Source organism: Anas acuta, chromosome 7, assembly GCF_963932015.1.
Source record: "Anas acuta chromosome 7, bAnaAcu1.1, whole genome shotgun sequence".
Classification (NCBI taxonomy): domain Eukaryota; kingdom Metazoa; phylum Chordata; class Aves; order Anseriformes; family Anatidae; genus Anas; species Anas acuta.
The window spans coordinates 27,478,773-27,495,469 of record NC_088985.1 but is presented as its reverse complement, the minus strand read 5'-3'; the positions used below and the strand labels follow the sequence as shown (position 1 = coordinate 27,495,469).

Here is a 16,697-nt window from a genome sequence, read left to right as displayed (position 1 = left end):
TTTACTGTTAAAGAACAAAGTTAATGCTGAGCTCTGAAGCATTTCTAATGTGAACCAATTTTGCCCTGCGGCTTCATAATGAGCCCCACCCTTCTTCTTTCCCTTCTGCTCCCCCTTCGTTCTACTTTTCCTCCTTTAATTTAAAAATAAAGTGAAAATATGCCCTTTCCATGAAGCAAAATTCAGATTAATTTCCTTTAAGTACGCCTAGTGCCCAGGCTAGTAGCTTGAAGCCAGAACATTGAATCACAGGTTTGATTGCTCTGGTAGAGCAGGAAAGTGTCTTGTTTTAAAAAAGATATTAGCAGATTTTTTTTTTCTTTCTTTCTTTTTTTTTTTCAGGAGGAAAAAAAAGACACATTTTTATGGGAGAACTATTAAAGTCATCAACTTTCCTTTGCTTAAAGTCAAAAATTGTACACTACACTGGATATTAGAAACTTTCTGTACTAACATTTTTTTATTTTTCTTGGTCTTTTCATGTTTATGCCCAAGGTCTTTTTATTTGATCACTGCTCTATTAATGACCTTGAAACAATGAACAACCCACTATCTGTAAAATAAAACAAGTGAAAAGCTGGAAAACAACAGAAAACAAATGGTATAGACAAATCATGAGCCACGGAGAGCCACACTGACTTACCAGTGAGCCCTGGACATGGGACACAATATAGGGGGATTGCTTGGAGAAGGATATCTGCCAAAATTAAGATCTCTGGGAATAAAGTAAGACACTTGGGTAGAAAAATCAATGGCCCTGCATAACACATAGCTTGAAATTGTCATTTGCTACCTGCAGATAATAAATGCAAACTGTTTTATGCTAGTTTTATCCCAAGGCAGGGCTCTGAAGACAAGTGTCACATTTTACAGATCAGGACTGGATGCGATTGAGGTCTGAAAGCTGCCCACCATGGGCACTGTGAAGTATATGAGCTCATCAGCTGTAGGAATGAATGAATCAGAGAGAAGGAATTCACTTGCAAAAATGAAGTTAGTCATTACGCTTACCATAGTGAGTTTGAAAATGTGTCCCTGCTCTGTTATTCACAGCAACCCACTAACCATTGCATTCCCATTGTACTTTAGCAAGGTCCCCTTCTGTGGCTTGGAGAAACTCATTGCACATCTCTGTCTCGGTGTTTTAATCTGTAAAATGGGAGGCAACGCTTATCTCATTCAGAGGGCACAGCAAAAATTAATAACTAGCACTTTAAACACCCTTTAGAGGGACTGCTTTGGAGGGACTACATTTGATTCATTTTAAATAAATTTATTTCAACCGCAACTGTATCTTCTTTTAAGCAAGTTCTGTAAAACAACTTTGGGTTTAGCTTCCCAGTATTTATATAGTAAAATTCTAGCTTTTGCTGTTATAAAAAATAAATAAAAATTGTCTTCTTCAGGGGCCGAGGGTAGAAAGACTTCAAATCCTTACATGCAATGTGAAATTCATAAGGAAATACATGTATTATGAATGTTTAGCTGGTGTGTGGTAACTTGTTTTCTCAGTTACGTGTCTGGGTAGTCAGGTCCAGGCTCTCGTGGCCCAGGCTGCCAGGGTCAGTTCCACACCCACAGTCCCTTCCCAGCCATTTTGGGGTGCTTTGCCTTGGCCTTCATTCAGAAAAATCTTGTGGCTTTTTTTTTTTTTTTTTTTTTTTTAATTGTTTAGAAGCAGAAATGGTGAGGTGCTAACAGATCAGCTCCTGTTCTTACTCCTGCTACCAGAGTGGTTCTGGATTATGGTTATCGATATGGTAAAGGGTGCTTTATATATATAATATACATACACATGCATATACACATACACATATATATACATATACATTTTTTTCTATATATGTAAAAACATGTGCATACATATACATGTCTCTCTTACATACATAAAAGAAACAGCTGAAGAGTCCCAGCAGAACATCATCAGAATGCCCTTGCTGCCATCATTGTTGGTGAAAGGGAGGAAGAAATTTTGCGAAAGCTGAGGGCTGGATTTGATGCAAGTGAATTCTGTGCTTGGGGTAGCTCAGTGGTAGGGGAGTAAAAGAAAAGGAAAAGAAATTGGTTCTTATCTCTTATAAGCTCTTTGGCTGTAAAACAAACACCTGCAGAGCCAAGTGAAGGAAGAAGAAAAATGACTTGTTAATATAGAAGATTAAAACCATCTCTTTTGAATATAGGGTGTATGATGTAGTACTTTCAGTATATCTTCAGGATTAACATAAATTATGATGTGGCCAAGGCATGACATAATCCAGCCCTTTAGGACTGTATTTGCAGGGATATGTGGACCTATGTAATTCACTGTCTGTTCTTCCTCTTCTCTCCAGTGTTCTCTTTGGTCTTAAGACCAAATCGAACTAAATCAAATGTGTTAGTGGAGCAGAGAGTATAGCAGGCTGTGCTCACAGGGGCTGAACATCAATGCCCAGCACCTGGGATCCTTGTTCCCAGGCACCAGCCTGCATAAATAAAAATATGAACTTGTCTAGGCTGAGATGCACTAAGTCCTGCTATTCCATAAGTTAATGGAAAATAGGCCTAATAGATGAGGGTTGAGTCCATTCATCCTGGGAATAAAGTGGATGCAAATGGCTCCTCTTAAGGGTGCAAAACTCAGTTTTCATGAGGAAAAAGAAAGGGCACAAAACATAGAAGTTTAATTTTTGGGAAAAGTGGGGTATGAAGGAACCCCTTTTATCTACAGAAGGTTGCAATGCAGTGGGTTGGAGACAATCCCCAAAATCAGAGAGGAAGAGTTTCTGTGGTGGTGGACAGAGGCTTTGAGGAAATTAAGATGCTCTAGAAAAAAAATGAGGGTAGGTAAAAGGGGTGTGAGGTTTTGTGGGAGGACTCTGTTTTGTTAATGAGGTTGACTGAAGTTTGGAAGACAGCTCTACCTTGTCACCACTGTTTCTGCTCTCCTGCTGCCTGTTCTGCTGTGCCTGAGCTGCAGTCCTGGGGTGAGCAGCTGGGAGAGCAGCATGGTCCCGCTCGGCACCGCTGCCTCCTTCAGCAGGAACTGAGTAGCAGCTCTCATGCTTCTCCCTGGTGCTCTTTCTCCAGCAGCACAGCTCAAGAAACTCTCCTGTGCCTCTAGCTTTAATTCACAATGCTAAGCTTTGCCTCCCTTCACCCCCCTTCACCCCTCAGCATTTGGAAACAGCTTTCCTAGAAAGAAGGGAAGCCTGGGGATGGCGGTCTGCCAGCGTCCCCTGTCAATGACTGCGCAAACCCCTTGTAACTCCTGCTTTAAATAGGTGCTGGCAAATTGCAGCAGTGTCGTTTGGGCTTCTGCTTAACAAGCTGCGTTCACCCTTTCTTCTTGTCAGCTCTATTTTCCTATCAGCCATCAGATATCTGCCAAAACAAGCAGATGAATCCCAGCCCTCAGGAGAGGTGTTGCTCCCTCACCTCCCTCCAAGCCCTCTCCTCGGCTCGGTTCTCCCATGTGGCTACTCTTTATTTATAAATCGAATTCAACTGAAATTGGGTTTGCAGAATTGGCCTTTTTCTGTGTGCTGGTTATGAATAAAGCATGATGCGGGCCTTCCAATCTCAGAGGCCTCTTATTTTTTTTTTTTTTTTTTATGTCAGGTGCAAAATGAATCATAACTGGATTTAAGAGGAAAGAATTACTGCTCAGTGTTGGAGAAGGTGCAGCAGTTACAGCTCTATTGAGAAAAGGTAATGCACCACAGGCTGGCAGACACATGGTTAAAGTACATCAGCTTGTGGGAACAACACATTATTATCTCATAAGAGGTTGTGGCTATTGAGACTGAGGTAATTAATTGGCCAGGCTGAGTCTGCAGAGTGGAGTCTGACTGATACATGCAGGATGCATCTGAAAGATACTGCAGCCCCTAAATCTCAAGATGAGCACAGTTCTGAGAGGTAACTTCCCCATCCAGTATTTTGATAAATACTGACTTCTACTCTTCTACGGGCTCATGTAAAGTGGTAATTTTGAATTAATTCCTTGTGTGATGCAAAATATGGAGGCAAGGTTAGTATTCCTGCAGAGAGTGAGTGTATAGGAAATGGAAGTCATTGCCTCAGAGGTGGAAGTAAGATTCAGAACTCAGTACAACTGAGCTCTGGGACATCTGGCAGTCTCTCTCTGAGGGAAAAGAGAGCTTTTGGCATAAAAAATGCACTCAAGGACCTTCAAAGGAAGAGAGCATTTAATGGAAGAGTGACAAAGAGGCAGCTACTGACACATGTAGTGACAAAAAGAGTGTGGGCAGGGAGGGGGAAGGTGTTGGGCAGTGGGGTCACTGGTATGGACAGCAGTAAGGCAACTCTGAAGGGCAGGATAATTAAAAGATGTGGAGATAAATGTAAAAATAATATAGAAAGGTCATTTGGGTGTTGCAGATTAGTGGGATATTTCTGTGCAACTGGATTTTTTTTTTTTTTAAGCCAGGGAAATACAGTAGAACTAATCTGCCTGGACTGCAGCAAAATGCTGGGCTCAGAGCTATGCAGGACAAGAGCAGGTAAGCCAGAGAAAGGGAGGATTAAGAGGCGAATTGCAGGTGGATAAAGAAACTGATAAGACAAATTGTGCTGGAAGAGAGCTAATTGGGTTGGAGTGAAGTCTTTCAAGGATCATTCTGGGGACTGATCATATCTGATATTTTTTTGTAATGGCCTTGGCATAAAAAGTGGATCCGTGCTGGTGAAACACAGATGAGAGGCTTTGCCAGTGTGGTGGAAGCTTGAACCATTATTTCGGAACAACCAGGCAGAGAATAATATAATGCGATGAAACATAATTGCTCAGACTGCAAGGTCATGTTTGTGGGGAATAATAAAAGGTATTTCTTCTTCCCATGGACCTGACAGGGAGGTCATCAGCTGGAAATGAGAGGTAAAGGGAAAGGCCTGTCTGTCTTAATTGCAGGATCACTGTAAGCCAATAATGAGATGTGCCTAGAATAATGCAAATGCAATCCTATCAGGCAAGGTATTTCCACAATCTTTTGCCTATTTTTTTTTTTTTTTTTTGAGAGAGAGGATTAAAAGATAACCTTATTTATTTTAGGACCCTAATCTGGAACATCCCTGATCCTAAAAAGTGAGGAATTTAAACTGATAATGGTGGCACAGGTGACCACAGGAATATGAAGTCTGTTTTACAAGAGGAAAAAAGACGATTCTGGTGTTTTCATCCTTGGAAAGCGAAAGATGTGAGAAGTGATTCACTGCAGTCATGACTTCAAAAAATCCCATTTACATGGACACTCTAAGTCATTTTCTATAACATAAAATCACTGCAGTGAAGAGAATCATCATATAAGCAGCTGTTGCTGCCCAGAATCAAGTGAGGAATTATCTCTGTGTGTGTGTTAGACTAAGACATAGTCAGTGCCCCATAGTTAGCTGTGAAAAAAATGGTAATGAACATGTGAGGTTCCCACTGTGGTTTCCTTCAGGTAATTCAGCAGGTTGAGAGGAATAAACTTTTTTTTTTTTTTTTTTCATGTGAAGTGTGACAGGAGAAAGTAGTTGTGTGTGTGGTTTGAGATCTGTGGGAGAGAAGCTTTCTGGGAGTTTTGGATTTGTCTCTTCTCCCCGAAGTCTGATTCTTGGAAAATTTTCAAAACAAGACAGTAAAAGCTTACTAGAATCAATAGATTCTTGTCCTCTAAGGGCTGCATTCAATCTCTGGTTAAATGTTATAAAGCTAAGTATGTCTAGTCCTATTTTAATGCACAAATCACAGCCTAGCCACAGTTCTGGAGTCACAGCTGATGCCACCATGCTATCTCTTGGAAGCCACATCCAATTTAAAGTCATAACTAGCAAATCATAACTCAAAAACAAATCTAATTCATTGCTTGTTCTTGGGCCTGTTTGTGAGGCAGTGAGATTTCCAGCTTTTCAACAGCCACCACTGATACGCCAGCAAATTCTGTCAGCTGAGGAGGTGGATTGGAGAGTGAGGACAGATTCTGTCATCTCAGAGGGCTGCCTTTTTTTTTTTTTTTAAATATATATATATATATATATAGATGTGTCCCATCCTTTTGCCTCACAGTAGTTCCCAAAGCAGTACAATGCAAAGAACATATAGTTCCCCCAACCAAAATTTATCACTTCGGACCAAAGAACACCATAAGCAGCAACTTCCTATACATGTGCATATGATAACAGAGATTATGACAGTATTGTTTTTAATGCAATTTATTAAAAAGAAGTAAACATAATTGAAAAAAAAAAAAAATTAGCTTAAACCAGATGAAACTTCTTGCAGCTGTCCGATTCCAGACTCAGAGCTGCATTTTTTTAATTTTTATTTTTTGAATGGAGAAACAGTCAATTTTTAGGGTATTCAGGATCTTTTCCTGTGTAAAGAAAGACCCAATCATCTACCCAAACTTGCAAATTGTCATAGAAATATTAAGGTGTCTTAGTGTACCCCTAGGAATAAGTCCTTATCTTAGTTCCCTCAAGCTCTCTCAGCTGTGGATTTATGCAGCATCCAAAGTTGTTGTTGTTAACAATTCGAAGCATATGAAAGAAAATCCTTAAAAACCAGCTGAAGTGTTTTCCACTCCAAGAACATCTCCCATCTCCTCCCCATTCTTGCTCAAAGGCTTTTACACCTCCTGCACAAATTGATTTTAAGTTTGTCTTGTATCTGGTATCTCAAGTTGGGGCCCTGGAAAGGAGGAAAGTATTGGATTTGTTTTTCACATAATTAAATCACTTCAAATCATGTGTCAGAAACAAGGACCAAGAGAAGGATCCATCAAACCTGGAGCCTCAGACTGTTCTATTATAAACCTGTCCTCTTAGTTTGCTTTCCCATCATTCCTTATGGAGGAGTACTCTAGAGTGCAAGGACTTTTTTTCCTAGCAACATATTCATTACTTTAAAGTAATTCCCATTCTCTTCCTAGTGACTTTTCTGTTTGGTGTTACTTTCTAAACTAAGCACCTGCCTTACTCATCCTAGATTTATTTACATAGCAGAGACCTAGCTAGCATTATTTTAGATGCAATATTTTCAGTGCATCTCTGTACAAGGACATTTATGAAGTTTCCATTTAATACTTAAATCCTTTACTGTCCTCCCTAGTAACTTCATTTCCAATTTTCTACCACCACAATCTTTCTTCCTGCAGCACCTCCAGGTTTTGCAATGCTGAGCTATAGGTATACATACATGCTCATATATATAAAACAACCCATTAACTGAAGTGAAACAGAATATTTCCTTTCAGTTTTTCACATCATTTTAAATTTGCTGTTCCATTTCCCTGAGAAGTTGCACTGCAGATATGTGCTTAACATTTTGGGATCTTGAACTTTTATCAGAGATGCCTTTTGTATCTGGGACCATTAAGTCCTGAAAGCTGTTTTAGCCTCCATGGGGCACACTCGTGTTAAGATTAACTTATTGCAAAAAAAGATGTTTTTCAAATTAACTTAAGAAATAAACTACATGGTAAATTACTGCTGAACATGTCTTCTGGATGTTTAGGCAAAGAGATACTGAATAGCAGGAGTATATGGTTATACCAAAGGAACGTTTTTTAGGTCACAGGATTACATGGGTCTACCCACAGCCTTGTTACCTGGCATTCTCATTGGGGTCCTTGGGAGCACCTACTCAGACTAATATATCTCTCTGCTAGACTCCACAGTGTGAAGGTTTTACTTCAGAAACAGTCACATTTTCTGTGGCTACTCAAAGTACAAGGAACACGATTCAACACCTCCATGACAGGTGCCCAGATAATGCCAGTTCCTTACCAAGAAATCAAGCCATGTTCAAGTAGTGACTAGGCTGGTAAGGAACAGAAGTAATTAGATGGCAGCATGCAGTTTAGCTATTGAAGTTCAGAACTGCAGTTCTTCTCCTGTAACTAGTTTCTTTGGCTTTGGTACTAGATTCTCGGTGCATCCTTGCTGACTCTTTTCTCCTGGCACATGCCCCTCAGAACAGATATCTGTTGCACCCTGCCAGATTGCATCATGCTCATTTGATGTACTTTCATTTACTCTCCACTGCCTGAGTTCCCTTTTTAACTGGCTTTTATTGTCTCCCACTATATTTTTGGATCTGATTGTTCAGGCATTTCCCATCTCTGGATTGATGTCTGCATTTTTGAAGTAATTTATCAGTGTGGGAGATTTCCCTGAAGAATCTTGGGTAGAGAAAAATAAATAATGTAATAGAAATCAAAGAAAAATCAGCACCATCTGTGGACATGATTTTGCTTCCACTGGTTTCAGTGTTGGAAGATCCCCACCCCAGCTCAGCCAGTATATCCCCATGTTACATATTCACCATGGTTTTCCTTAGTTTCACTCTAGAAAGTCCCAAACATGTGGCTGCCTCTAATTGAAATTCTACAGTAATTTCCTTTGCAGGATTGATGGACAGGGTGAAAAACTGATCACTCCTCTCTTTTAAGTCTCAGAACAGAAGAATAATGGTTCATTTGATTAAATTAATGACTTGAAAGTTTCAAAGAATTAAAAAGTAGTCAGGCTGTGAAATTCGCTTCAGTAGGAGTCACTGAGTCAAATGTTGTTAGTAGAATTCAGAAGGGCTGGAGATAGGGTTAGCCATGTTAAAAACATAGAAGTAATGTTTACTGGTAGGGAAAAATTAAATTCATTTTGCTTTTCAAATGTGAAATTCTCCACTCTTGACAGCTTTGATGGATTCTTTCTCCCCTTCCTTCTCATGTTCAAAATCACCTCGTGTTGGATGCTGATGAAAGAAAGATGCTGTGTTTGGTGAGCAAAATCTTGCACTGCTGCTTTTGTGTAGTCCAGAGACTCACTAACCTAAACCTCGCTCATGGCCTCACCCAGCCACCTCAAGCAGAGCAGAGATTTTGTGCCACAGCAGCACTCCCCTAGATTGTTTAAACAACACCTGATAAGGGCTGGGCTGCTTTCCTAGATCACTCTGCAATACCAAATACGTCTGGGTCCTGGTAGCACAGGCAATAATGGCAGCTCTTTCTTCTCATTTCATGCTAGTCCTCAATATACTGAAGTGCTCCCTGAATCCCAGGAAGGGAGATAGACATCCTATCCCCTTTCTTTCCCAAATCATTCCTATGGTTATTATTCCTATGCCTACTTAGGGACATTGTGACTCTCCTCCCTTCATTTTGACATGAGCATAGCACCAGCTGTGCTCCCAAGAAACAAGGTGAGAAACATTTCCACTCAAAAAGACATTTAGATATGCAGCACATGATCACCGTCATGTCAGCTTCCAGCTCCAAGGGACATTTTGTGTGGATTTGGTTCCCTAATGGGGGGGTGAGCAGTTGGAAGCAACTCCCTGACACCTTTGGAGCCTCCCTGTGCTCACTTAGCTGTGGCCACATTCTGCCCTAACCATAATTCAGCAAGCACATAATCTCACGTCCCAGAGAAACCGCTTGCAGTTTAGATGGGAAGCTATAAAATAGTGTCATCTTGAACTATTTTGGCACTAAATCTGTGTTGTCCTCTTCTGTTTATCCTTTGGGATTTGACTCTTCTGCTATATAATAGATAAGGGCCTTTGATATATGGCCTTCAGATTAATTCAAAAAAGCAAAATAAATAATCTTTAGGCTACAGAGAAAATAAGCATCTGGTTCTTTGTGGCAAATGCATACAACAAGCTCAATAGAAATATCCCATGGAGATGTTTGAAATGACAGGGAAATCAGCTCTACGAATCAATATGTCTTGTAAAAAAAAAGGCTCAGTCACATCTTGTTGGGCATAATGGAAATTGATTGGCAGTTATCTATTAGCGATAATTTCTGTTTGATGACTTGCCATATGTTATCAAGCTCTAAATCAGAGGGGAGCAGATTAAATGAATAGACACTGTCATGAAAAAAGTACAGGATACCAGCAGCAGAGCAGAGGATGTTATGCATAATATACACAACGTCCTTCTAAGAGAGAGAGTTCTTTAAAGTACCCTAATTTTAAATATAGAGGAGCTGTGTAGCCTGACAGATTTACAGATTTCAGACTCCTAGGGACCCTTTTACTTGAATCTTTCACTTGCTGCCTTTCAGTGACAGGCAATCAGTGAAACGTCTATAGGCTTTTCAAATGATCTTTCCTTTAAGATTCAATAGGACTTTACATCTGCTGAGGAGAACCTATTAAAGGAGACTTTGTGATACAGCCCAGAGCTTTGCCTAAGTGCTGCAAACTACACTGAGCTCAGGTCTATTTGTGGGAATGTCACTTGGGGAGGAGGGTCATCTGTGAAACATTTTTCCCTGCCAATTATAATTACGGTGAGTTGAAGAACAGACCCTGAAACTGAGCCTAAGATGTTATGAACCTCCAGTCAAGTACAGCACTGACATTCAGCTGAAACCCCATTAATCTAATATAGTAACACAGGTGTGGAGCATGAATTCAGTAGTATGAAAGCTGCCTTTTATCATCTTCGGGAACTACCTCTGGTAGTGTTAAAACTTTGCTTCCTCTTTCAGAGAAAAAAAGTATAGCCCTGATTACACAAAAGATGCTGTACAATGGTTATGAGCTCACACAGTTTAAGAGAGCTCATTTCAGTGAGTTGTTAACGCACTTCTTATGTTAGATATTTAGGAAAATGCAGGCAGCTGAACTATCCAGCTACTGGAATTACCCAGACACCTGATGCCAACTCATGGCACAAAGAGCAGGAGCACAAAGATCTCTCAAACATCTCTCAATGTTTGAGAGATCTCTTAAACACCTCTTTCTCTCTGATCATCTCAGTTTTGGCTTACAGCAATGCTACATCTGATACCAGAGCTTCACCTTTTTGAGGACCTTGTGAACACAAAGAATAAAAACCAGTATCCTGAACAAAAATCTAGCCCTGAATCCCTTCAGATTCAAATTTGAAACCCAATATCATAGGGATTTATAGGAAGAACTACCCTCCCTACCCTTCTCCCCCCCATATCCTGAGACTCTAATTCCTATCTGGTAGACTTGGGAGAGCTTGTACTATACCTCAGAGAAAAATAAAGACAACTCCATTTTAATTTGATAATCTAAGCAAAAAAAGAAAACTCTTTTATTATTTATTAAAGAAAAAAGGTGTTTCCAAAGCTAGATTCCCCGATTTAATAAAATAGCTTGTAAAATAAAACTGTGATACCTGGACTGGCTATTAATTTGCAATCTTTTTGTCCCTGGGTGGGAGAAGAAGGACTTGATAGTTTCCAGTAAGAAGGCAGCTGTGCAGGCAAAAATTCAGATGAGCATGTGGATGCTTTTTCCCCTATTTGGGACCTGATGCTGCAGCACAGTTGAGGTATCCATGGCTGTTGTATGTGCTTGTGAGTGGAAGGCAGTGAAAAGGAGAAAAATAGCTTCACCTAGTTGGAATTATACCTTTTAGGAGATAGCTATTCACTAATTATTTCAAGAGAGTTGAATTATATCCTTGCAAGGGGAGAGGATTTTTTTAACCACTTAACACCAACTAAGCAATGAATAATAAATTGATGCCTAATGCTGCCTTCCATCCTGAAGGATCTCTGCAGAACTTCTGCTTACTCACTGTCAAATGTGTTATTTTTCTCAGGGAAAATGTTGTATTTTCAGAACAAATGGGTGTGAATAAATGTGGGGTGAGATTCAGAACCAAGTCAGTAACCATCAGAGCACATTGGTCCTGGAAAAGCTTCTGAACAAAGCACAGCATCCTTCCCAGTACCCTGCTCCCCCAAAAAACCCTTCCACCCTGGTAAAAAATCAGACACCCGTGTGTGGAGGTGGGTGGTGAACCAAGATTGTGCAGCCAGCTGTAATCATGTTTTTGAAAGAGTTATGCTTTTGCACGAAGTGCTGTGAATGCTGTGTGGTTCCAGCAGGAGAGGTTGTTCTCAGAGATAGTTGCACTGGTAGAGGCTGATACTTTCAGGATTTAAATAGCTGTGGGTGAACAGCTTTCCGCTCCTATTCACTCGCAGGCTGGAGTTGCCAACAGAAGGATTAGAAGATCCCGTATGAGATCATTCTCCTGAGACTTCCAATCCAATTTTGCATACTCCAGAATTCCAGATAAGACTCCAAGCTTCTGGACGCTTTTAAAAAATAAACTCTCCAATGTTTATCAAGCTTACACCTTCATGAGGTACTGAAAAAAAAAATAAATCTTTATAGTGTTTGATGCTTTTCTGATCTATTTCCAGTTCTCCAAAGACTTAGGAATGAAGGTGTTAGAAGATATGGCAATGTAGTAATAATAGTAAAAAGCCTTGTTTCAGGAGTTTTAGTGGGAATTTGGCATAAACACACCAGCTGATCTGCAGAACCAAAGAGGTGCAGTGTCCTCACTGTGGGCTTGACACCAGCCACCAGGCTGTCACCGGCCAGCAACATGTCCTGGAAGCGAGGCAGAAGGGAAACAGTGCTGGGTGGGCACTGCTGGCATGTGGCACAAGGGACATTGCCTGAAATTCAGAAGGGACTTTGGGAAAAACTAAGAGTCGAGAGAGGGGGGTAGCTTGTGTTAATTGGAGGAAAAATGGTCTGATAATGGTTTTCTCGTGAGGATAGATTAATTGCTCCTCTGGTCTCACGCCTGCACCTGCAAAGCTTCAGTAATTGTGCAGCCTCTGTCAGCCTGAAGAAGGTTTTTGTCTTTGCATGTGCCCAGATGAAGCCCTGAACCCACTTAGGCCCTGTGGGGATGGAGATTATTCTCTGGCTGACCCCTTCCTTTTGTAGATGAAGGCTGGCTCAGAGACCTACATGCTTCCTTTGTCTCCTACTTAGGAGTAAAGGATTTTAAATCACTCTTATGCTTTCTATGGGCTTGTCACGTTTACCTTTACAAAGCAGAAGGGACCCTTTGGGGCATGTTGCTGTGTGCACAGCAAGGAAAAGGACAGTTCTCTGGAGAAAAGACCTTGAAGCGATGGGCCTGTCCCAGGAAGAGCAGTGCTCCTGCGCTGCCTGGGGATAACCGAGGTGGTGCAGGCAGTGATGTTTAGACGGGGCTTAGGTTTTGCTAATGCTTCGCTTCATAAACCCCAGATCCTTTCCTATTGATTAAACAAAATAAACTGTCTATTGGCAGAAAGCATCAGCTCTCAGGCTGAGCATACGCCTTGCTTGAATAATGGCTTTTTCAGCGTGTTCGCTAAAGAATAAAACAACAAATGGACCTCACCTAAGTAACCAAAGTGACCAAATCTGTGCTAATACCCAGACAGCTGAGCCACACACCTGCTCCTCTACAAACTGCAGTTGCTGAACTTGAGCTTCCCTGAATGCTGGGAGAAAATGGAGCCAACAGGACCTAATGGTGTAAAAGAAGAGTGGAGCGGGACATCAGACCCCAGGTGCGCTCCACTGCACCTACCCACATTGCCCATGGCCCGCCCATGCCACCATGCCATCAGCTGTGCTGCATTAGCACCACACAAGAAATAGGACTGAATTTTTGTATTTTAAAATCCACGCAGGATAAGTATTTGAAAGAATGATGTTATAATGGACATCTTAATGGCGTATTAAACTAGGGTAATTCATCTCTCCCTATGAAGACTTAAAGGGTTAGCATTCAATCTCTTCCTTTAATCCTTCAGATATTTTCAATGTAAGGTAATGGATTTGGAGGGAATTTGTTCTGGGGATCAAAACAGGCAGAAATTATGTCAGTATTGTTTTGCCAGTACTGTAATCAGAGAAAATATTTTTTCTACAACATAAAAGAACTAGGCACTGAGCCACTAAAAAGTTTAATTACTAGATGACTTTAAAACATGGTAATTTAGTCCCAATTAGTGTTATAATAATTTATTTATAAAATTCCAATATATGTAGTTATGTTCTACAATCCATTTATTCTAAGCCTTGTAAGATGTGTGCCCCATTAGACAGTGAAGTAGAAGGTCATTAACCTGCAATGCTAGTTCATATTATGTTATTAGATTGAATTTAGTTTCTTCACTGGTGGGTGCTGACATTTTAGAGTGCTTTCAGGGTAATTTATCTACAGCCATTCTGTTCATTTCAGCCATTCAGAAACATTGCAGATCTAAAGTACTGCAGGCTTGATGAAGACAGACAGGTTTCTTGGTTCAGCTTCAGATGTGGCTTGTTTTTGTGTTTCTGATAGTTTCCATGTTCTTTTTATGAAGGTGAGTTTATGGTACTAGTCATGAAAAATATTCAAAAAAAATATCCCCTCCATCTCGTTAAAATTGTGAGCTATAACTTAAACACATGAGGTTTAAATATGATCAATTCTGGCTCTTTTTCTGAGCTTGTTGAGTAATTACTCTTCATCTGATTCCACCCCAAACACAGGGCAAGTACCCAGACAAGGGACAAGATACTGCTGGGAAATGTTTGCAAAGCCTCTTTTCTTCCCAGTGCTTCCCACTGGTGAAATCTGCAGGGGTCTTTCTGCTTATGGTGATTTTTTTTTTTTTTTTTATTTAGTCCTGCAGCTACAAATCCTGAGTTTCCAAGGATCTTTAATTTTCAAGAAAACCTTTTGGTCAGCCATTTCAATTTCTTTTTAGTCAATGGTCTTCCCTCAAATTGTCTCTGCTACAAGAATAATCTTGGGAAAACAGATGACTTTGCACATTGTTAAAAATCCCAGCTTCTCAAATGATACATACAAATATCACACAGTGATGCTAAACTGGGTCCTGCAGATTGAAAAAAGGCAGAACCAACAGCCACCTGGCTAGTAAGGAAACCTTTGTCTCCAAGGAGATTAAAAATAAGATATTCCTTTTTTTTTTTTTTTTTTTTAAACAGCTTTCAGTTTTACCCATAAAAAAATATAAAATGCTATGGCCCTGGGAAAAAAAAATGTCTCACCACCCACACCTGCTTTTAATGATCTTCATGCCTTAAACTACAAAGACGACAACGTTTCTTGTTTTATTTTTACTGCAGCTCATATATTTCCCTCTGGTATCCTGAGCTTCAGGAAGGCAGTAGGAACCAAACCCAGGAATTTTTTAAGGGTGAATGGGCTCCTCCCTTGGCTCAAAGATGCGCAGTGGGAGTTCTGGTGTCCATGGGGACTGGGCACACCCCTTTCTCTTACATCCCCTGTGTTTGTGCTGGGCTGCCCATTCTGAGCAGAGGGCTATAATTTCTTTAAGCTCAAAGATCCCTGAAACAGTGTCCAATTGATGTTGAATACTTCAAAATCTGATGCTCATGCTATGGAAAGTTGTGTTTATCTTAGGAGAGGAAACTTGTGGTCTCTTAAATCACTGTTGTGAAAGATGCCAGGAAACCTGTTTCTCACCGTGTGTGTTTTTGTTACCTGCCTGCAGACTTTTTACAGGCTAGCAGAGGTAAAAAAGTGTTTCTGAGCTCCACTGACACCCATTTGACTACTTGTGTACTTAAACTGGGAGGTCAGTTCTGCAGATCAGGACTTTGAAATGTAACTTCTCAGGTCAGTTTTGCTGAGCAAATCTGCCTTTAGGCAGGGATCTGCTGTCCATTTTCCTCATTTGCTGTGAAAACCGTGGAAATAGCTCTCCATTACTCATTGCGTGACTCCTGAATGAACATGTACTGTGCAGGGTTTGCCTTTGTGGAGAAAATAGTTCTCCCATTCAAGACTTGTTTGGATAAAAGCTAGTGTTGTCATGGTAAGATGAATTCTGGCACTCCTTTGGTGGAATTAACAATTCCAGCTTTGATTCTGAACTAAAAATAACAATAAAACACATGAGTGAAGTGAATAAATCTCAGCTAATCAACTGGACAAAATTCCATACAGACTAGGGAAAGAGGGGATTGCTAATTAGTCTTATAGTTGCTATAAAATAAAAGCATAAATAAAATATGTAATTTTACATTCTGGCATTCATGTGTTAGAGATATGGGGAAAAATGGAATTTCCACTGTTAACAACCGCTTATCCATGTGTTTGGGACAGTGCCAATTGGTTATTAATTGTTGAAAGCTGAAGTACTAGCTAACTTGTTAAAATCTTGTTATGTTTCCTACTATGTGCTTGTTCAACAACTAGTTTGATAGAGCTGGATAACACAGGCACAGCCACACTGCAGCTTTTATAGCTGTCACTTTCTCTCTTCCACTGCCTTGCTGCATGGACAAGTTTATGGACTCAACAGGCTGGCCGTGGCTCATTCTCCCTCTTGATCCCTTACCACATTATACACAGCTTCTTCTCTGTGTCAGGACAATAACAAAGAGTAACTGCTCAGGGGTTTTACAAGTAATGCATATATCAGTTGGGATGAGGGGACCGTAGATTCTCATTAGCACTGCCCAGTGTGGCATATGAATTCAGATATACGCAGTCAGCCTGCCTTTTCTCCATGATGTACTCTAACTAAATACAACCCCAATACATATTTGACTACTAAAATTCATAGGATAACCACAAATTCCACTAGAACTCTGAGAGGTTCCCATCGTCTGTCATTACCATAGATATCATCAAATAATAATATACAATAATATAACCACATTATTCATTTTCTACCAAGGAAATGGGTGGGACAGCCATAAACCATCAGATTAAGCCATGGGGATACAGCTGAAAACTCATCTGGAGGAGGTTGTAACATTGGTGGATACCATGAGATGGCAGTGGTAAAATGATGGTAGAAAATGGTGCCACAGACAGAACAGTTTTATTATTTTATTTTATTTTATTTTATTTTATTTTATTTTATTTTATTTTATTTTATTTT

The 16,697-nt window shown here is 40.2% G+C and overlaps 1 long non-coding RNA gene across 1 annotated transcript in view; it reads left to right on the top strand.

Annotated features, from left to right (window-relative positions):
• The window catches only part of LOC137859522 (uncharacterized), a 32,564-nt gene extending 27,596 nt beyond the window's left edge, over positions 1–4,968 (top strand). Inside the window, exons 2-4 of the long non-coding RNA XR_011098358.1 lie at positions 3,598–3,687; positions 4,426–4,502; positions 4,852–4,968. This is a non-coding gene — a long non-coding RNA (uncharacterized lncRNA). The remainder of the gene's footprint in view (positions 1–3,597; positions 3,688–4,425; positions 4,503–4,851) is intronic.
• Positions 4,969–16,697: the final 11,729 nt, after the last annotated feature.